At 43.2% G+C, this 21,935-nt stretch overlaps 2 long non-coding RNA genes across 2 annotated transcripts; one reads left to right on the plus strand and one right to left on the minus strand.

Annotated features, from left to right (window-relative positions):
• Positions 1-9,860: 9,860 nt before the first annotated feature.
• LOC144989474 (uncharacterized) lies at positions 9,861-14,995 on the minus strand. The gene is made up of 3 exons (XR_013653705.1): positions 14,935-14,995; positions 10,048-14,873; positions 9,861-9,986 (listed from the first exon to the last, which is right to left on the minus strand). It is a non-coding gene; the product is annotated as an uncharacterized LOC144989474 (long non-coding RNA).
• Positions 14,996-19,394: 4,399 nt separating this feature from the next.
• On the plus strand, positions 19,395-21,538 carry LOC144989418 (uncharacterized). Its single transcript, XR_013653569.1, has 4 exons — positions 19,395-19,553; positions 20,274-20,463; positions 20,543-20,672; positions 20,848-21,538. It is a non-coding gene; the product is annotated as an uncharacterized LOC144989418 (long non-coding RNA).
• The last annotated feature ends 397 nt before the right edge of the window (positions 21,539-21,935 follow it).

Here is a 21,935-nt window from a genome sequence, read left to right on the forward strand (position 1 = left end):
AAAGCAAATCAAATATAATCTAATCTAATATCGCTAGAGGAGGGAGGCCAAGATGGCGACGGCGACCACATGTAAGAAACTTCTGTGAGTTCTCAAGACTTGGAATTTGCTGCACAAACTGTTTTTTGCCGACCCTTTCTTCTTCAAATTAATATTTCCAAACCTAAACCAACAATGATGAAGAAATAAAAGAAAACCGCTGCTCACTCAACCACAGCAGCTCTTTGGAAAATATGGAAGTGGATGCTTCTAAAAAGAAACCCATTCCTATGCCTGTCAAATGAAGGATGATGAAGAATGCTCTTCAATGCCAAATGCATCTATGAAACATCCACAAGAAGGTGAGAGAAGAAAAGCTAAACAATCCTGATAACAGCTCTGCAGCTGAGCCGACTTTGTCTGAGCTTCAGTCCACCATCATCACAGCAGTTAGTGACAAATGAATGAACCAGCAGACAAAACTGATGAAGCTGGGATTACAATACTGTCCAAATGAACAATCTGAAGAAGTTGCTTGAGTTTTGCATTCAGGAGGTCATGGACTTGAAAAAACTAACTGAGAGCCTGAAAAAGCAACGTAAAGAGTTGGAGAAGAAAGTTGGAAACCAAAATAAATGATGCAGAAGAAGTATCTACGTCTGCTGTCCCTGAAGGAAATCCAGAGGACGTCAAATCAAGAGTTCAAGACATTTTGTCGGAGCTCTGTGTGTTTTTACAACAGACTTCATAGTATTTTATTCTATGGTAGTATCATAATTTGTCCAGACCAATGACTATCTGACACGTCATCAGACCAACATACAACCAATCACATGACTTGATGTCAGCATTAGTCCCAGAACCCCGAACAGAAGTTCCAGGCCGAACGGTTATGGTCCATCCATCCATCATCCATCCATTCATCTTCCTCTGCTTATCTGGGACCGGGTCCCGGGGGCAGCAGTCTAAGCAGAGATGCCCAGACTTCCCTCGCCCCAGCGACTTCCTTCAGCTCCTCTGTGGGGACCCCGAGACGTTCCCTGGCTAGCCAAGAGACGTAGTCTCTCCAGCGTGTCCTGGGTCTTCAGAGAGGCGTCCAGGAGGCATCCGGACTAGATGCCCGAGCCACCTCAACTGGCTCCTTTCGATGTGGAGGAGAAGCGGTTCTACTCCGAGTTCTCCGCGGGTGACCAAGCTTCTCGCCCTATCTCTAAGGGAGCGCCCAGCCACCCTACGGAGGAAGCTCATTTCAGCCACTTTTATTTGGGACCTCGTTCTTTCGGTCATGACCCGGTTATGGTCCCTACAGGCATATTGAATATGTGCAGTGGTTCCTGACAAAAACAGGAAGTTCCTAGGTTACTTTTTTCTGTTTCTTTATAGTTCATGTCATTATCTGTTCTAACTGTGAATGCCAGAGGTATCAGAGACCAACTGAAAAGGAAATGTGTATTTTTATATTGCCAAAATAAAAATGCAGACTTTTATTTCATTCAAGAGACACACTGAACTAGATAGGGAGTTTTGGAGAAAGAAGTCAGTGGAGTAAAAATGTCTGGTTTTGTTTTGGTAGCAGAAGTAAGGAAGAAATGGCCCAGCATCTCCTCTGTTCCTTTCTGTTCTTCTCCCTATTCTATCATCTCTATTCTCTCTATCATCATCATCATCATCATCTGAACCTCTCTCCTCGTTCTTCTCTGTTGGGACTGACTTGTCATGTATGTCTGCTCTTGTTTTCCTAAAATAAGTGAACAGGTGTTCAGCAGAAGTTTAAACCAGAATGAACATCTAGGTTTCTGTGACTTTAATAGTTGAATGATTCCTCCCTGAAGTCATCTCTGCTCTCTTTGATATCAGATGATCACCAACCTCATGTCTGTCTGCTTCACCTCTAGTCTGAGTTCTTCTCCACTAAAACATATGGTGAAGTAACAATTGTTTCATGTTTTAAATTAATTAAACATCTAAACATTTTCTAAAATAAAGAATACTATTTAAAATGACTGTCTTGGTCTGAACTGTCTTTGTCCTGAACGTCACCATCAGACCAACCTGTTTCTGTCCTCCATCTGTCCTGATTCTTTCTCTCTTTCTCTCCATCCTCACAGCTGTTTGATAGAAACTTTGTGTTGGGAAGACTTTCAAAGAAAACAGAGACTAAACATGTAAAAACTAAAACATTTTTTATTTTAAATTACATTTCTGTTGGATATCAGTTAGTGGTGTAATAGAGTAGAACAGATTTCTTTATTGTTGTTAAACGTCTCCAAATGTTCAACTAAAATCTAAACTGATGCTAACCCTTGTGCTATCTTGGATGACCCCCCCTTCCATTGACGTGTTCTCCCCACCATGACAAAGGTGGATAAAGGTGGAAAGATTTCATGTAATCCATGGACACCAGTGAAGATCACAAATCATTGAAGAAAAAAGGTTCAGAGAACTGTCTAGTGGGTCTAGATGACCCAACTACCAATGTTAAAGTGCCTAGGATAGCACAAGGGTTACAAGCAAAAGGCTGTAAACTAAACAGTCCCTCAAAAAACAACAATAATCCAAACTTTTAACATAAAAAGAAACAAAATCACCATCTAACCACCATCACACACACTTCTACCTTCTAGCAGCTTTTATCATAATTTAGTGCTGTTTCAGTCAAAGGATAAAAACTTTTTCAGTGTTTGGGTACAACTAGTTCAAGAAATTATTTTTAAAAAAATCAGGAATTTTCTGATCTTTTCAAAACCAACTTTATCCCATTACTGGATCAAATTAATTGTGACTTACAGCGCTGGTCTATGCTGCCATTATCCCTTGCAGGTAGAATAAGCTGCATTAAAATGAATGTGCTGCCTAAATTTCTTTATTTTTTTCAATGCCTACCAGTATTTATTCCAAATCAATTCTTCAGGTCCCTTGACAACTCTATTGCCCAATTTCTATGGGGAAAAAAGCCTCCAAGGATGAGAAAAACCATATTACAGAAAAGCAAAGATAATGGTGGCCTCTCCCTACCAAACTTTTTATTTTATTATTGGGCTGCAAATATCCGAACAATATTATTTTGGTGTCATAGTCACATTGTTAAGCCAGTCTGGTCACTAATAGAGGAATCATCTTGTACTTTTGCCTCTGCTACTTTATTCTCTCTTCTGTGTCTGCCTGTTAAATTTTCGCTCACATCTTATACCGATAACATCATAGTTAAGCATTGTTTAAAGATATGGACTCAACTTAAACAGCACCTTGGAATTCAAAAAATCTCTCTCATGTCCCCACTCCATCTTAACCCTTTGTTTCCTCCATCATCTACAGATAAGACTTTTGCCCTGTGGAGAAGTCGTGGCTTAGTTTCAGTAAACGACTTTTACATAGATGGAACTTTAGCTCCGTTTGAGTTGTTAGCTAAAAACTTTAATCTGCCCAACACTCATTTCTTTAGGTATCTGCAGGCTCGTCATTTTATCTGTCGTCATTTCCCTGACCCTTCCAGTGCCCCAACAGCCACTATGATTGACACTCTCATGGGGATCAACCCCTCTCTGAAGGGTACAATATCAAAAATTTATAACCTTTTACTATCCACCCTTGCTTCGTCATCTGACCATCTACGTGCGACTTGGTCAGAAGAGCTTCATCTAGACATAAATGATGATCAGTGGAGATCTGTGCTAGGGTGAATTCACTCCTCATCAATATGCGCCCGGCACTGTATCCTTCAATGTAAGGTGGTTCATAGAGCTCATTGGTCTAGAAGCAGACTTGCCAGAGTTTTTCCTGGTACTGATCCTAACTGTGTAAAATGTAATTTAGGCCCTGCAAATCTTACATTATGTTTTTGACATGCCCGTCGCTTTCTGACTTCTGGGACTCTGTATTTGACTCTTTGTCCTCTGTCTGTAACGTCAAAGTACACCGTTCCCCAATGACAGCCCTTTTTGGTATACTTCCGGACAATCACTCTCTCCCTCCTTGGTTAGAGGACCTTATTACCTTTCTGACACTACTTGCCCGTCGGACTATCTTGATGCACTGGAAAGACCTTCGCCCACCCACTCACTCAAAGTGGATAAAAGACTCTCTTTCTTTTATTAAGCTGGAAAAAATCAGACATTGTTCAAATGGTACTACATGTAGATTCTCTGAAATTTGGTCACCTTTCTTGGAGCATGTGATGTTCTTGACCTTGGAAACGACCCAGTGAACTTTCGGGTACATTAATAGTTTTGAGTTGTGCAGTGTCTCTGCTGTTTCCAGATTGGTAGCACAGTATATTGTTTTATTGTTTGTAAGATTTTGTTTATTCATTTGTGTACTTTTTTTTTTTTTTTTTTTTTTTTTTATTTTGTTTTATTTTATTTTATTTTATTTGTAATTGTGGTTTTGAATTGTTTGTTTGTTTGTGTTTTCTTATTTTGAAAAATTTATAAATAAATCATACTTAAAAAAAAAAAAAATCAGTACAGACAAGCTCCTTTATTTTCTCTCCATGAATTAGTGATTCTGTAAATTCTGCTCAGTACAGCTGGAAGACACATTTGTGATTATTTTACTGGCAGCTTTAGCCTGAATGTTTCCACCTCTGGTTCTGTCACTGCTAGAACCTTCCTGCTGTCTCTCAGCCATTACAGGAACTTTTCTTCATTCCTTCTACATCTCTGGTATTTCTGTTTTCAGCCCTCATTGTTTTTCTTTGGCCTTCCCGTCTTTAGCGCGCTCTCATCAGATGACGACAATGGAACATATTCAACAGCGCGTTCCCGCGCGCGCGTCTCCTCAAGAGACACGCTGGAATGTCCTCTCTGCAAAGACCCGAGGGAGGGAGGGAGGAGCGGTGGAGGGAGGAGCGGCATATATATATAAATTGTTCCATTTTTGTGGAATTGACTCATATGCTGCTGCTCTGCGGGGAAACACGTCTTCACGCCGCCATCATGGTGTCTAACAGCCCCCCCCCTTATTTTAAAAACACATCTGGAGCCTGAAAGAACATGGAATCAGCAGATTCTGGAAGAAGTCGCCATGTTTTTAGGAAGCCCTGATGAGTTTGTCTGCTACTCTTTTCCTCACAGATCAACACAACAGCTTCATGATGAGAACAGAGAACAACTTTTACACAAAGACTCACCAAAGAAGAAAATGGAGAAACTCCAACGTCTGTGTCTGCTGGACAAACTGCTGACTCACTTGAGAGCAGAACTCCTCCCTCTGTGTGTGTGTGTGTGTGTGTGTGTCTCCTCTCTGCACTTACAAGAAATCATGTGACTGCAGCTGCTGCCGTCAACCACCAGCTGAAGAGCCCCTCAGGGCTGAAATGATCACGTCCTACGAGCTCCACTCTGGATTTGGGACCAGAAACCTTTGAAGATGTTGGAGCATTGTTGGAGAACAGACTGACAACATTGACCTTTGACCCCTCCCTCATGTGTTCCACATCCAGCTGCAGACACACCACTACAGCTCCCATTCCACTTCTGATCCAGCAGTTAGAACCAGAGCCTGCATTTGCAGCAGGTTCCAACCCACTGACCACTGATCCACACAGGGGGACGTCCTAAGGGGCGGAGTCAGCCACTGGAGAAATGGGGGTCACTCTGGGGGTACATCCTCCTCTCAGTGTGTCCCAAACCATCTCAATCTGCTTCCCTGCATTGATCTCCAACACTTTCAACTTGTGATGACATCAAATCACACAATGATGACACACAACGCCGACACACAGCACGTGAATATTTTGAGGACAATCTTGCATCTGACAGGAAGCCAGTGGAGCTGAAGGGTGGTGGAATATGGGGAGGGGTATCTGAGCAGGTGAGAAAGCAGTGTTCAATCGTCAATGCTGCTGGTGAGCAAGATCAAGATGGAAAGGGAGGGTAATTGATGGAGATGGGGTGGGGGGAACGTGTTCCAGGAAGCAAGTTTAAACTAGCCTGACTTTGAGCCTGAACTCTGGCTGAAATCCGCCTGAACTAAAGCGCTACACTTTAGTGAGACGGAGTCAGAAGTAGTTTGGTAAAAATAAAAAGATCTTCACAGATTCATGTTTTATTTTGAAACTTGAAAGTTTTGCTTTAATTTTCAGTTTAGTTTGTAATATAAACACCTTTTCTTAATTATCAAAAAAACTGTTGCATTATGGTCCTTTAGCGCATCTGTTATATTAAATGCATGATGGGAAATAAACATTTAAATCTAAACGACCTGCTGATGATAAAACATTTCTCTTAGGAGACACAGAGCGTTCAGATTTTACAAATACAGATATTTGGTTTATATGGTGATTCATATCATTATGGTCTGATATGAAATCTCTATATAAAATAGTTCTATATCGCCCTAGATCAGTCAGTTATTTCTCAATAGAAGTCTATGGGATTCTGGCTTATGGAGCAAGAAGGTACTTCCTGTTTGGAACGCCAGGGGGCGGGGCCAAACTGTCCAGGTGTCTCTAGAGTCAAAGGTCAGATTAGGAGTCTGCAACCTTCAACACTAAAGGAGCCGTTCTGGTTTGTTTGTCTCTGACCAGAAAAACAGCAGACTGCTTTTTATTTATGTTGATGTTACGATGAGGATTTGGATCAATTCTGGTATTTAATAATAAAACATTGAAATGTAAAGAGAAAACAGCATTTTTTTCTGACTATAAAACTGAATTTTACATTTAACAAAGGATGACATGAGTTCCTTTCAAAATAAAACATTCTTCAACATAGAGTCATCCTGATGCAGCAAATGTTCTCTGAGGAAAAATGTCAACAAGTCAAAAATGACATTTTCTATCAGTCCAGCTTTAAGTCTACTGTGGTGAACCGTCATCCTTTTTCCTACTTCCTGCTGCTGTTGAGCTGAATAGAAACAGGACTTTATTGTTTCAGGATCCAATCAAAATTCTATAAAGTTTCAGTACAAATCAAGATTTTTCTGTCTTTCTTTCTCATTGTAGTGGCAGAAACATCTCTTCATAGTTCCAGAGTCTGTCTTAAATTAAAGAACGTCTGACTGTTTCTGCTAAAACACAACATTTGTTGATAACATGAAGAACTTTGGACTTTGTCTCTTTCATGATCTTTGACTGACAGCTGAACCAATAAATGTTTCTGAGTTGCAGTAAAGTCTTCAGTGACATCCCAGACTGTCCTGGACTCTGATCCTGAAATCCTCCTGATGACAAAACCTTTGAAAGTTCAGAGTCTGGAAGGGAAACAAGCTGCAGAAAGAACTGCAGCTTCTTCAACTGGAACTCTGCAGCCAAATGAGCAGAAGGATGTGGATGAATGTAGCTTCTGCTGTTCCATCTGTCTGGATCTGCTGAAGGATCCGCTGATTATTCCCTGTGGACACAGCTACTGCATGAAGTGCCTTCAAGGACTGTGGGATGCAGAGGAGAACGTCCACAGCTGTCCTCAGTGCAGGAAGACCTTCACACCGAGGCCTGTTCTGGGGAAAAATGTCATGTCAGCAGCTTTAGTGGAGCAGCTGAAGAAGAGCGGACTCCAAGCTGCTCCTGCTGGTCTCTGCTCTGCTGGACCTGAAGATGTGGTCTGTGACGTCTGCACTGGAAGAAAACTGAAAGCCATCAAGTCCTGCTTGAGCTGTCCGGCCTCTTCCTGTGAGGAAGACCTTCAGCCTCATCTGAAAGCAGCTGCAGGACATTCTGAGAGAGGAATGGACAAACGTCTCACTGACAGTCTCTCATGCGGACGTTTTACTGTCAGAACCAGAACCAGAACCAAAGAGCAGAGCTGACTTCCTCAGATATTCACGTCAAAAGGAGGATTATTTTGTTGTTGCTGTTTTTGTTCCTATTCTTACAATCCACTATATGTCCCGTGTTGAATTCTACTATTAAAATGTGGGAAACAAATGTTTATCAAATCCAAATCAATCCAAAAGCCTGGAGACTGGATGGCCGTGGTCCTCCCTTTGACCTGGACACTGGTTGCCATGGCGACCTGCACACTCACCAAGCTGGAACTTAGAAGAAAAAGAGACCAAAATGATTGATAAAGCAGGTTTTCCAGGGAAATCCCACAAAGTGCTTTCCAAGCTAGAACTAAGAATACCCAGCATGCATTTGGAAAAACTCCTTAGCTTCTTGTGGAAAATGATGAGTCATTGGAAAAGCATTCTCTGAATGCTCAGAAAACTTCCTCTAAGGTTGTGGTTGTTTGGAGAAGTCATCCTCTTCAAAGAAGTTCTCCTGACCGTCTTCAAAGCCACTTTCTGCTTTTTCAAATGCTACTGTTCAACAAAAACTTGGTTTCTGCCACCAAACCAACCTTAGACACTGAAACAGAATGAATCCAATGCAGAAATGTGTTGACACCTTTAAGCTTCAAAGCTTCAATCAGTTTGAATCTCATGAAGAACATTTCAAAAATCCACATTTGGATCAGGCGTCTTCATCAGAGCACAACTCATGTTTCCAGGACTGTGACTCACCAATAGATCCTCATTTCCTTTACACAATCTGTTTCCATCATTTGGATTTTCATAAAAACTTGAGTTAGAAAAGAATTGTTGCCCCAAAATGTCCAGTTTGAATAGTCTCCAGTTTGTTGTGTTTGGTTGCTAGGTAACAGGGTCTTTAATGTCTCTGATGTCATGGTGGCTTTCAGAGTTGAACTCCTGAATATGACGGTAAACATTTGGATTGAACCAAAATGGGATTGAAGATCTCAATGCTGAAAAAACCTCCTCCTAGATTCTGGTTGTTGGAGAAGTCCTCCTCTTCCCAGAATTCCTGAAAAAAGCCCTCATTTCTCCTGATCATCTTCAAAGCCACTTTCTGCTTTAGTTTAGTCCAAACTTGCTTTATGCTGACAACATTTCCAGCTTGAATCCATCTGAAGAATCCAAGGAAACAAACCAATCTAAGTCTGCATTCATGCCACTTCAGAACCAACAAAGCATGTTTCCAGGACGCTGACTTACCAATAGAACTTGGGATTTCCTTTGCAGAATCCTTCTCCGTGTCTTTTCCTTTGTTTTTCTCCCCAAAACCTAAAGCAGAGATTTTTGCTGAGCTGCTGAACAAACGTCTGACTGCTTTAACCGCCGTTGATGGTTTGTTGGGTTTCCCTCTATAGCTGCTATGGTCTTGGTATGGTTGCTAGGTAACGCTGTCTTTGATGATGATGACGTCAGAGTGGCCTCTAGAATGGACTTTTTTCTTGTGGAGCCAGGAGCTGTAACCTTTAGGGCACTAGGACCCAGAAAGAGGTCCAGGCAGTGATGTGATGCTATTTTCATTAAACAAATAACAGAAACGTTCAAAAAGTAAAACCTCAAAATATTTCTGTGGTCGGTAAAAAAAATATGTTGTCCAAACTTAAATGTTGTCTCCTGTGTGGAGGTATTTCAGTTCATTATAAACTGACATAAATGAGTAACGTTCACTGCAAACTGTGCAGAAGGCATGTTCTTTCTAAAACTGGAAATAGCACCAACCTTTTTTATCACCTGAAGCTGAGTCTCCATTTGATTATTCAATAAAAATAACATTTATTTCCTCATTATAAAGCAACTTTATTGGAGTTTCATTTGTCATTGGTCTTTTTGAGCCAAAATTCTGAAGAAATCAAAACAAAATGTCACGGTGCCTCTGTCAGGTTCCTCCCCCCTCCCCTCTCTGCTTGGCCTAATTCTCCACAGCTGCCGCCACTCATCTCATCAGACTGCCTGACCTTCATAAGGAGCTCCAGGACCATCATTCAACGCGAGTTCGTTGCCCCTAATGGTGCATGTTCAAGCCTCAAGTGAAATTTTGTTTATACTAGCCTCGGTCCCTCGTCTCATGTTTTCTGTCCTGTTCCAGGAATACTCACATCCACGAGTGAGCGGTCAAGCGGACGAGTCAAGCAAACTCCCAACCACACTCACCGTCTGCAGTGGAACGCTGTTGGAATTTCCCGGCTCCTCTCAAGTCACGGTCTGGTTCCTCAAGCGGTGCCTCCTGCCCTCGTCCGGTCTCGGATTCACGCTCTCCCTCCAGCCACGTCGCCTCCCTGCCATACCAAGACTCCGTCACCAGCCGTATCAATAAACCCTATTCTTACCATAACTCACCTCCTGTCATCCTTCTGGGTTCCAGCATCTGGGTCTGCCTAAGCTTAGCCCGACATGACAGAACGAACTCGCCAAAGCCCCGACCCAGCTGACCCGGAGGGCCTTCGTCTTGCCGTAACCCAACAGGGCATCTTGCTCGGACGTCAGGCAGATGCCCTCGCCCAAATGGCCTCGGCACAACAGGAGTTATTCCGCCGAATAGACGGTATGTCTCAAACCCTCGTTGATCTCACCGGACAATTTGCTAACCCTGCTACAGGACCGGCTATTGCTACTTCCGACAACAACTCTGCTCCCACTTCCGCTTCCGGATCCTTCCAGCCGGCGGAGAACTTCCGGTTGCAGCCGGAGCCCTTTTTTGGTGACGTAGAGGCCTGCAGCGGCTTCTTCTTACAGTGCCAGCTCATTTTCCGTCAAGCCCCAAGGTACTACCAGTCCGATCATAGCAAAATCACGCTCATTGTTAATTCCTTACGCGATAAAGCTCTCCAGTGGGCCCAAGCCTTTATTTCTGCAAATCCTATTACCCATCTTCTATATGAACATTTCATCAATGAATTTCGGCTCATCTTTGATCAGCCACGCCGGCAAGAAGAAGCCACCAGGCGCCTTTTAAATTTAAAACAGCGGGGTCGGTCAGTTAGTGATCATCTGATCGATTTCCGTATTTTGGCAGTTGAAGCGGGGTGGCCAGACATTGCTCTGAAGGGCATTTTTTACCAGTCTCTGAATGAATCCATTAAGGATCATTTATGCACACAGCCAGAGGCTAACACATTTGAGGACCTAGTCACAGCTGCTCTCCGATCAGACATCCGTCTACGGGAAAGACATCATGACCGCCCAGTCAACCATCGCAAAACCTTAAATAATCACCCGGTATCGATCACCCCCGCTCAAACACAGTCCACAATAGATCCGGTTCCTTGCCCCAACCCTCTGGAAGAACCTATGCAGGTGGGGCACTCTAAATTATCCGCTGAGGAACGACAGAGACGTCGCATGGAGGGTTCATGCTTTTACTGCGGCGTTCAGGGTCATTTGGTTTCTCAGTGTAAACGGCGTTTAAACTCCCAGACCCCCCGTTGAGTGACAGGCCACGGGGGGAGTATGTTTCAGCTCAGACTCCTACTACTTTTCTTTATTTACCTGTCAAAATCTGCACTAAGACTGACATTCACAGTACCAAGGCTCTCCTAGATTCAGGAGCTGAACAGAGCCTCATTGATTCAGATCTCGTCACTAGCCTTTGTCTACCCACAGAACCTCTCGAACACCCTGTAGAAGCTTCTGGTTTAGGGGGTCAACTCCTTTCACGCATTACTCATCGAACTAAACCCGTCCAAATTCTAATCTCTGGAAATCATCGTGAAAGCATTCAGTTCTTCATCACTCGCTCTAAACACACCCCCATCATCCTGGGGTATTCCTGGCTAAAGCTCCACAATCCTCAATTTAACTGGTGTCTCGGTCATATTACCAATTGGAGTCCTTACTGCCTGGCCAACTGTCTTGCCTCTGCCATTCCCTCCACTTCTCGTCCGTCCTCTGAACCCTCATCTAACTTAAATCTGGACAACATCCCTGCCTGTTACCATGACCTCCATGAGGTCTTCAGCAAAACCAAGGCCTGTGCTCTGCCACCTCATCGTCCGTACGACTGTGAAATCAAATTACAACCTGGTTCCACCCTCCCTAAGGGTAGGCTGTTCAATCTTTCCAGACCTGAAAGACTCGCTATGGAAAGCTACGTTCAGGAGGCGCTTTCTCTGGGACATATACGGCCCTCATCATCACCCGTCGGCGCAGGATTTTTCTTCGTAGAAAAGAAAGACAAGACTCTACGCCCCTGCGTCGACTACAGAGAACTCAACCAAATCACGATCAAGGATAAGTACGCTCTACCTCTAATTTCCACTGTTTTTGACTCCGTGCAGGAAGCTCGCATCTTCACGAAGCTGGATCTCCGAAACGCCTATCACCTCGTCAGGATGAAGGAAGGGGACGAATGGAAGACGGCGTTCCATACTCCTCTTGGACATTACGAGTATTTGGTAATGCCTTTTGGGCTTACCAACGCCCCCGCCGTCTTCCAGAGACTAGTAAATGATGTCCTTCGGGACTTTTTGAACCAGTTTGTTTTCGTCTACCTAGACGATATCCTGATCTACTCCAAGAACCTCACCCAACATGAACTGCACGTCCGTCAAGTCCTCTCTCGTCTTCTGGAAAATCAATTATACGTCAAATTGGAGAAATGCGAATTTCACGTCGACCAAGTTCAATTCCTGGGATACATAATCGAGCCGGGTCTCATTAGACCCGATCCGGCAAAGATCGAGGCCGTAACCAATTGGGAGCCTCCCAGCAGCCGAAAAAAGCTTCAGCAGTTCCTCGGCTTTGCAAACTTCTATCGGCGGTTCATCAGGAACTACAGTAGCATCGCCGCCCCACTGACACGTCTCACGTCCACATCCCGAAATTTTGCCTGGACCCAAGAGGCTCAAGAAGCTTTTGACCGGCTAAAGGGTCTGTTCGTCTCTGCTCCCATTCTGATCCAACCGGACCCATCCCGTCAGTTTGTGGTAGAAGTGGATGCCTCGGATTCGGGGGTCGGAGCCGTTCTTTCCCAGAAAGAACTCCACTCCGGTAAGCTCAAGCCGTGCGCCTTTTTCTCTAAAAAACTTTCTCCCGCAGAGCAAAACTACGACGTGGGCAACCGGGAACTGCTGGCCATAAAGCTGGCCCTGGAAGAGTGGAGGCACTGGCTGGAGGGAGCGGAACACCCGTTCGTGGTTTGGACGGACCATAAAAATTTGGAATACCTGAGGACGGCCAAGAGACTGAACTCCAGGCAGGCAAGATGGTGTTTGTTTTTTGACCGGTTCCGATTCACAATAACTTATAGACCTGGCAGCCGTAATGTCAAACCCGATGCTCTGTCCCGCAAGTTCAGTTCTTCAGATCCTGCCACTGCCAACATCATTCCCCCCACCTGCATCGTGGGAGCCCTCACCTGGGATATCGAGAACCGTGTCATCCAGGCCCAAGGTGAGGAACCCGGTCACGCCCCTTGCCCTAACGGAACCCTGTTTGTCCCCAACTCTCTCAGGTCTGACGTACTGTCATGGGGGCATGCTTCCAAGGTGTCATGTCATGGAGGGGTCCAACGCACTCTTAATTTAATCAAACGCCGATTTTTTTGGCCATCCATGGAGAAGGATGTTCGGGAATATGTGGCCGCCTGTTCCACCTGCGCCCGTTCCAAATCGGCGAACTCTCCGCCCGCTGGACTCCTTCATCCACTGCCCACTCCCAGCCGTCCCTGGTCACATATAGCCTTGGACTTCATCACCGGACTACCTCCTTCTCAGGGTAACACTGTAATACTCACCGTCATAGATCGGTTCACCAAAATGGCTCACTTTATCCCGCTCACCCAGTTACCCTCAGCCACCGAGACGGCCCAAGTCCTAGTCAATCAGGTGTTCCGACATCATGGCATTCCCTCGGACATTGTATCTGACCGTGGCCCTTAGTTCATCTCCCAAGTGTGGAAGGCGTTCTGTTCCGCCTTGGGGGCCACGGTCAGCCTCTCCTCTGGATATCACCCCCAGTCCAACGGTCAAGCCGAGAGGGCCAACCAGGAACTGGAGGCAGCTCTACGCTGCCTGGCGGCACAGAACGATAAGGACTGGTCCCAGTATATCGTTTGGATAGAGTATGCCCACAATACTCATATATCCTCTGCCACTGGGGTGTCACCTTTTGAAGCCGCCCTCGGGTACTCACCACCTCTGTTTCCATCCCAGGAACTAGATTTGGCGGTGCCGTCGGTCCAGGAACATCTCCAGCGTTGTCAACGCGTCTGGCGCCAGACCACAGAAGCTCTCCTCCGCACCAAGGAGAGTAACTGTCGCATCGCCAATCGCCACAGGGTGGTGGGTCCCGAGTACCAGCCTGGGCAGAAGGTTTGGCTCTCCGCCCGCAATATTCCTATTCAAGCTCACTCCCGCAAGTTGGCTCCCCGGTTCATTGGACCTTATACCATTGAGAAAGTCATCAATCCTACCTGTGTCCGTCTACGCCTCCCTCGAGCTCTCAAGGTACACCCCTCATTTCACATCTCGCAGATTAAACCCGTTCAGGACAGTCCTCTGTGCCCGCCGTCCGCTTCCCCACCACCCGCCCGGGTCATCGACGGCGCCCCCGCCCATACTGTGAGCCGGATTCTGGACATCCGTCGTCGGGGTCGCGGGCACCAGTTCCTGGTTGACTGGGAGGGTTACGGTCCTGAGGAGCGGTCTTGGATCTCGCGCTCTCTCATCCTGGACCCGTCCCTCATCGAGGATTTCTTCCGGCTCCATCCTTATCGCCGTCCTGGACCGCCTGGAGGCGGTCGTTGAGGGGGGGGTACTGTCACGGTGCCTCTGTCAGGTTCCTCCCCCCTCCCCTCTCTGCTTGGCCTAATTCTCCACAGCTGCCGCCACTCATCTCATCAGACTGCCTGACCTTCATAAGGAGCTCCAGGACCATCATTCAACGCGAGTTCGTTGCCCCTAATGGTGCATGTTCAAGCCTCAAGTGAAATCTTGTTTATACTAGCCTCGGTCTCATGTTTTCTGTCCTGTTCCAGGAATACTCACATCCACGAGTGAGCGGTCAAGCGGACGAGTCAAGCAAACTCCCAACCACACTCACCGTCTGCAGTGGAACGCTGTTGGAATTTCCCGGCTCCTCTCAAGTCACGGTCTGGTTCCTCAAGCGGTGCCTCCTGCCCTCGTCCGGTCTCGGATTCACGCTCTCCCTCCAGCCACGTCGCCTCCCTGCCATACCAAGACTCCGTCACCAGCCGTATCAATAAACCCTATTCTTACCATAACTCACCTCCTGTCATCCTTCTGGGTTCCAGCATCTGGGTCTGCCTAAGCTTAGCCCGACATGACACAAAAGGCTTTTCCAACAGAATCAGAACGTTAGCACGTGACCTAAGTTTGTTCACTTTGTGCTAAATGTTGATTTCTTTGACTGTTGTGTTCTCAATCATGACATCCTACTTGACAAACTGGAAGTGTATGGCATAAGAGGACTAGCGCTAACTTGGGTCAAAAGCTATTTAACGGGAAGAAAACAATATGTCAAGATTGATGAATATACATCAGAAACCAAAGAGATAAGTTGTGGTGTCCCACAAGGATCAATTCTGGGCCCGCTGCTATTCAATATTTACATAAATGATCTATTCAATGTTTCAAAGCTTATGAAACTCATTATTTGCTGATGACACAAATATATTCTATTCTACAGACAATCAAAGGGAACTTATAAAGGTGGTGAACACAGAGTTAAATAATATAAAACTATGGATGGATTACAACAAATTGTCTTTGAACCTAAATAAAACCAAAGTGATGTTTTTTGGAAGCTACAACACAAATAAAGAGCCCTCAATTGTAATAAATGTCTTAATTGAAAGTGTTACAGAAATCAAATTCTTAGGGGTTTTTATCGATGACAAACTAAGTTGGAAACCACACATCAGACATATACAAACTAAAGTCTCAAAAAGTATTTCAATCGTAAATAAATCTAAACATATATTAGGATACAACAGTAGATATTTATTGTACTGCTCTTTAATATTACCATATTTCACCTACTGTATAGAAATTTGGGGGAATAATTACTAGAGCTCACTACATCCTCTCTTTCTACTTCAAAAACGAGCCGTCAGAGTTGTACATAAAGCCGGATATCTTGATCATACGAACAATCTATTTTATCAATCAAGACTTTTAAAACTGCATGACCTTGTTGATTTTTACACTGCGCAACTTTTATACAGAGCCAGTTGGAAATTGTTACCATCCAACATCCAAAAACAGTTCTTAGAAAATGAAGGAGGCTACAGACTGAGGGGATGTAGGAACTTCAAGATCAAATTGATAAGAACCACAAAGAAAAGTTTCTGTGTGTCGGTGTGTGGCACTAAACTTTGGAACAGTTTAAGTAATGAGCTCAAACAATGTTCAAATATTCAAATATTCAAGAAAATGTATAAAGAAACTCTTATTTCAGGATATGAAGATAAGAGGATTTAAGGATCAACAGGTGCTTGAATAATTCCAAATACATGTGTGAACTTGATTGTGGTGAAATAATCAAAGCTCTTTTAATCACAACCAATGAGTGTTACATTGTAATGTGCAATAATGATTACTGAAATGTTTAAATTACAATCAATAAGCTATTGATTTTATTTACTTGATCTGCAATGTGTAGCAATAATTTCTGGTTTAATCTTATGTGTTCTAATGATCATCAATTATTATTACATATCGATATCGTTACTGTTTACTGAAATCATGAATGAATGTTTTCTGAAGATCATCAATCATTTCTAGGCACTGGATTTTGTTTCTTGAAGAGAATCTATCTGATCAGAACCGGATTTAAAACTCTGTAAAACTATCAAATGAATGAACTCAGTAGGGGTGGGATTATATAAGCTTGCTTCTTCCCACTCCTTTTCAAGCAATAAATCAAACTCTACTTATACTTCAGTTAATGATCACTGTATTTAATTAAGCAAATGTGATTTAATTGACATTTTTGTTTTGTTTTCTGTCTTTTTAATCTATGCATTTCATCATTTCTGTAATGAGTTTGATAAATGTGTAAAAAAAAATTTATTTCTTTGACTACAATGCTTGAAATAAATCAATAAATCAAATCAAATCAATCAATCAAATAATCTCAACAGTTCTCTGTCGCCCTCTGGTGGTTCATCAGAGAAGCCAAACTTCCACAGAAAGTGAATCAATAAACATGAGCTAATTCTTGATGCAGGTTTGAAAACACAGATGGAAAACAGCATCAATCCAAATATTAGTCTCCAACAGTCTAGAATAGGAAGTTCCTGATGTTTACTTCTCTGCTGGATTTCCACTTTCCAGTGTTTCCACAACTGATGACGTCATCAATCTGATCTTTAAAACACTTTACTTCCTGGTTTGATTGACAGCAAATGTTCCTAAAGATCTGACCCCCTAAAAGCTCCAATAGCAGCTCAGTAGAAACTCTGATCTTTCTTGATGTGGAGGGGCGGAGCCTGAAGAGGAAGCATCTTTCTGCAGGTGGTGCTGCAGCTTTGGGCATGTTTTCCAACTCTTTAGCTTCTGCTGTTCATGGAGTCGTGTCCCTCTGTTCTTGGAAAGGAGAAACCTGCAGAGAACTTTTCCCATTTCCACTCCCTCCTTTCAGCTGCTGCCCACTGTTCCCCTCTGAATCAGGAGGGAGGGGCTCTCATCTGTTCTGCCCACCCCCATCTAGAAAGACATCAGCACCACCTGAACATTCCAAAGCTCTTTTCCAACCCATTTCTACTGAGAAGGAACCAAACACATGAAGATTAAAACAGCTGGAACAGGATGAGGGGGAAGGTTTAAGATTCAAGTCTGTTTGTGAGTCAAACTCTTCCTGCTCTCGTTGAGGACGGACGCTTTTCCTCTCGCTCCTCCTGTATCAGCCCCCCCCCAGCTTTTGTCTGTCTGGAGCTGCATCTTTCTGCCTGCTGCTACTTGAGGATGTGTGCTTATATGGATTTATGATAATTGAATTCCTCCTCATTGGGATCGGAGGATTTCTGATCTATCAGGCAGTCTGGGAGCGGAAGACGGAGAGAGGAGATTCGTCTGAACTCTGGAATAGGATCCTTCGGGGAGGAGAGACTCAGTACAAGAAACTTTCACAGGTGGATCAAAAGCTCTGTGCTTGTCTTGCCCACTTAGGCAGGATGCTCACGATCTTTGAACTTGTGCAGAAGATGGATACCAACTTGGAGCGCGTTTCTGCCTGAATTGAGGCTAGACTTGCTTAAATTGCCCACTTTTGAGATCAGATCTGCTTCTCGGTGTAAGACCAGTCAAGGACACAGAGCAAACAATCTGCTGGCGCTGGGAAATCTAATCTAATTGGACACCCCCCCCACGAGCTGAGACTCCTTGGCTCCAACAAAACAACAGAGTGTGGAAAAACCCCTTTGTGCTGAAGGCCGATGCTGCTGCCCCCCCCCCCCCCCCCCCCCCGACCTCCCTAATATTTGCTTCTGTGTTCAGACGGTGTAGTTTTTTTCTTGTACCTACACATTGTATCACAGTGTTGGGATACGACTTTTTTTGTCACCAATCCCCCCACCCCACCTATTGTAACCATCTTTACCCATCCTAAGAAAAAAGGTGCGCACTTGCTGCTACTGCCTCAGTCAACTTGAACTGTATGTGTGTATTTGTTGTATGTCTGATCTTGTTCGGGTTGCACTGGAACAATATAGTATTTCAATTTTTCTATATAAATGTCATTGTTGTTATTTTTACCAAACTATCAGGAAAATAAAGTGAGGTAAAACCTTTGAACTCATTTATGTTGGTTGTTATGCAAGCGTCACAGAAGAAAAGATAACTAAAAATAAAAGAATGTTACCTGTTGAAACAGGTTTTTATTATTATAATTATTATTGAATTCAATAAAACACTTCTCTTTAAAGCAGGTTTGTACTTTTCTGACAGAACCTGTTTGGAGTTTATTTTAGAAAAGCATAAATGAAATTACAACCACTCAACAGTTTTAGAGGAGCTTGAGGAAATGTATAACAATAAAGAAGAAATGAAAACGTAAAAAAAACTCAGCAGCAGGAAAAAATCTGATAATTACGGAACAAGTTTGTTTTACAAATGTTCATTTCTCCAGACTTTGATTCTCTGTTGATTTAACCAGATGTGGAGAGTGGATTGTTCATTTGTTGTTGTGGTTTTTTTCCATTTGTTGTTTTCTGCAGATGATATTCCTAAAGCAGGTTATGCTAGTTACCACGGTAAGTTTAAGGCTAAGGAAGCAGTGTGTTGTTCTGAGTCAGTTGATGATGCTGATCACAGTGCTAGCACTTTTAGCCACATGCAGCTACGTTAGCCTTAAGGCCCGTACACACCGGGACGAATTTTATGAGGTGCCGTGTAGGACATAATTCAGAATTAGCATTCACAAACACATATGAAATCTCTCACACACACTAGTGAAATGCTTGTATACATACAACTGAAAATGTATTCATTCACATACACATGTGAAATCTCTCACATACACATGTGAAATCTCTCACATACACATGTGAAATCTCTCACATACACATGTGAAAAAACTCTCACATACACATGTGAAAATCCTCTCACATACACATGTGAAAATTCTCTTACACACACTACTGAAATGCTCTCACATACACATGTGAAAATGCTCTCACATACACTATCCAAAATGCTCTCACATACACATGTGAAAATGCTCTCACATACACTATCCAAAATGCTCTCACATACACTACTGAAATTTTCGACAGAAACGGAAGGCATTTCAGTAGAAACGGAAGTTGGCTGATTATCGCGAGATAATCATTCGTCTGAATCATTCGAAAATGGCAGCCGGTTGTGCAAGGAAAACCACCGAAACGTGTAAGTATATTAAAAAATATCCAGTATCTGTTGTAAAATATATTTGTAAATACTTAAGATGATGTGTTTAATATGTTATATTCCTCAATCAACAACCTAGATTGTTTTGAAGCTCATCAATTTCAGTAATGCTAAAGCTAACGCTAACGCGAATTAGCGCCGAAGGCTAAAAACAAACGCTAGATATTACATCAAAAAGCAGTGACTTCTAACCGTAGTCACAAGTTATTAACACATGTTTTAAATGTGTTCATATATGTAGGGACAGACGAGGATGAGGGAAATCCGATCCATTTGCGGATGGAGAAAGATAGCCTGTTTGTTTTCAAGCTAGCTCGTGCCAGATGGGTAGAGACATATGATCAGATTTGACTTCATTTTAATAAACGGTTAATCGTTGTCGTACTGGGTTAAAGGTTTATGTTAAAGACCCAGAAGAGAGAGGAGGAAAGGGCTAGAAGAGGAACAGCGACAGGAGAGTCTGTTAAGTTTACTTGAGTTGAAATTATTGTTCTAAATGTAATGCAGCCATTGTTTTTCCAATTTGTTTAATAAATGTATGAACAAAAATGAATAATTTACATGTATTATTTAAATCTGAGCTATTTTTAACAATCTTAAAAGGATTTTCATATAAATATCAGATGTACATATTTAGAATTTCGTTTTATATGTTAATATTTATTTTTATAGATGTTAACAATAATCCTGGTCTTCTAGAGTCATGTGTGTCACAGTTGGAGCTGAAAGGAAAGCAAAGATTTGTCCTTGCAGACAGACGTGACTCTGCTCGTCCTGCATGTTCCTGGTGTTGTCCTGCTGTGGCTCAACATCTGTGGCTAAGCAGTCGCCTTTGCTGATGCACAGAATGTGCAGAATTGAACTGCAGGCAATGATTTTCATTGCAAAGGTTGGTTTTACTTCCAGTGCCCCCAGAAATATTGCTCTCCTCCTCATCTTTATCATGCCAAATGCTCTCTTCACAACAGAGCGTGTTCTGGAGTGGTTCTGGTTGTAACTGCCTCAATGGCATTCCTCATGGGTTCCCTGTAGGGTGTCAGCAGCATGATGGGATGTGCAATGCAGGGATACCCACCATCACCCAAAAGGATCCTTCAGGTGGGTTTGTTTGATTTACATAAATTGGGCTTTTACGTAGAACCTGTGAATCATGGATTGATCCTGGATTCCCAACAAAAATATCTATAAATTTGGCATTAGAGTCACATACAGCATGCATTTTAATGGAATAAAAAAGCTTCATGTTAAAATAACAAGCTGCATTTTCTTTTAGGGCCTTTATTCTTATGTGGCAGCCATCAATGCTCCTTGTGACCCTTTGGAAGGAGAAAGACCAAGCGAGCTGCTAAAATCCAGAGGCGACTTATGGTAGTTCATTCCCACTGGGAAGCTGGGTGACCCTGCTCATCAGCTGGAGGATGCGGTCTGCCGTCCTGTGGACAACATGGCTCACGGTGGACCGTGTCATGTCAAAGACTCTGGCTACCACACTGTAAGATGTGCCACACGCCAGCCAGAAAAGAAACACCAGGACGTCAGTCTCCTGTGACCCCCCAGAGTGTGAGGAACCCGAAGCTGATGCTTCAGGACCATCGACCCAGATGCTCGATGGTCCTGCGGGTCAACCGAAAATCCAGTCTTGTGTCGGACTGACCGTCAGCGTAAAGGGCCAGGACAGACACCTTTGTGTTGGTAAAGCAGTAGAGACGTGGAAGACCCTGGAAAATGCAACATTAATTATTTCATTGAGGAAATTAAATCACATTTTTTAAATGTTTCTATTTATTTTGATGTCTTACATTTTAGATTATGAAGTATTTATTAATTCTGGAAAATCTCGTGGTTTTTATTTGGCTGGGTTTTTGGATTTTCATTTAAACTTTTAAAAATGAAAGTTTTTGTTTTGTTTTTGTTTAAAACAAGTGATATGGTTTGACTCTGAATAAAAAATTCTAAACTTTGAACTCACAAGTGTTTCATGTAATTGGACTACACAACTCACTTGAAAAAGAATGTTAAACTCTTACCCAGCAGACTGTGTAACCTTGAGCATGATTAGTAACAAAGTTTAAGTTAAAGTTTAGGTTTAACTAAAAAAAAAGCTTTAAGTTTAACTCACAAGTTATTCTGTCTGGTCAGGGCATCCAGAGGAAATCTTCTGAGATGTTTGCTTCTCCTTGCCGTCCTGTGATGCTGCATATCTGCTCGTTTTCAGTTTGATCTCACGAAAAACGGTTGAATTATTGCCAGGAACACGGACAGATTCATTTTCAAAGCCATTTTCAGTAAGGTAGAAGAGAAAACTACAGAAAAAAATGCCTCCTTGCAAGAGCCCGTTAATCGTTCAGTGGCACAAAAACA

This window comes from Oryzias latipes, chromosome 2 (genome assembly GCF_053564925.1).
Source record: "Oryzias latipes strain Hd-rR chromosome 2, Olatipes_Hd-rR_3.1".
NCBI classification, from domain to species: Eukaryota; Metazoa; Chordata; class Actinopteri; order Beloniformes; family Adrianichthyidae; genus Oryzias; species Oryzias latipes.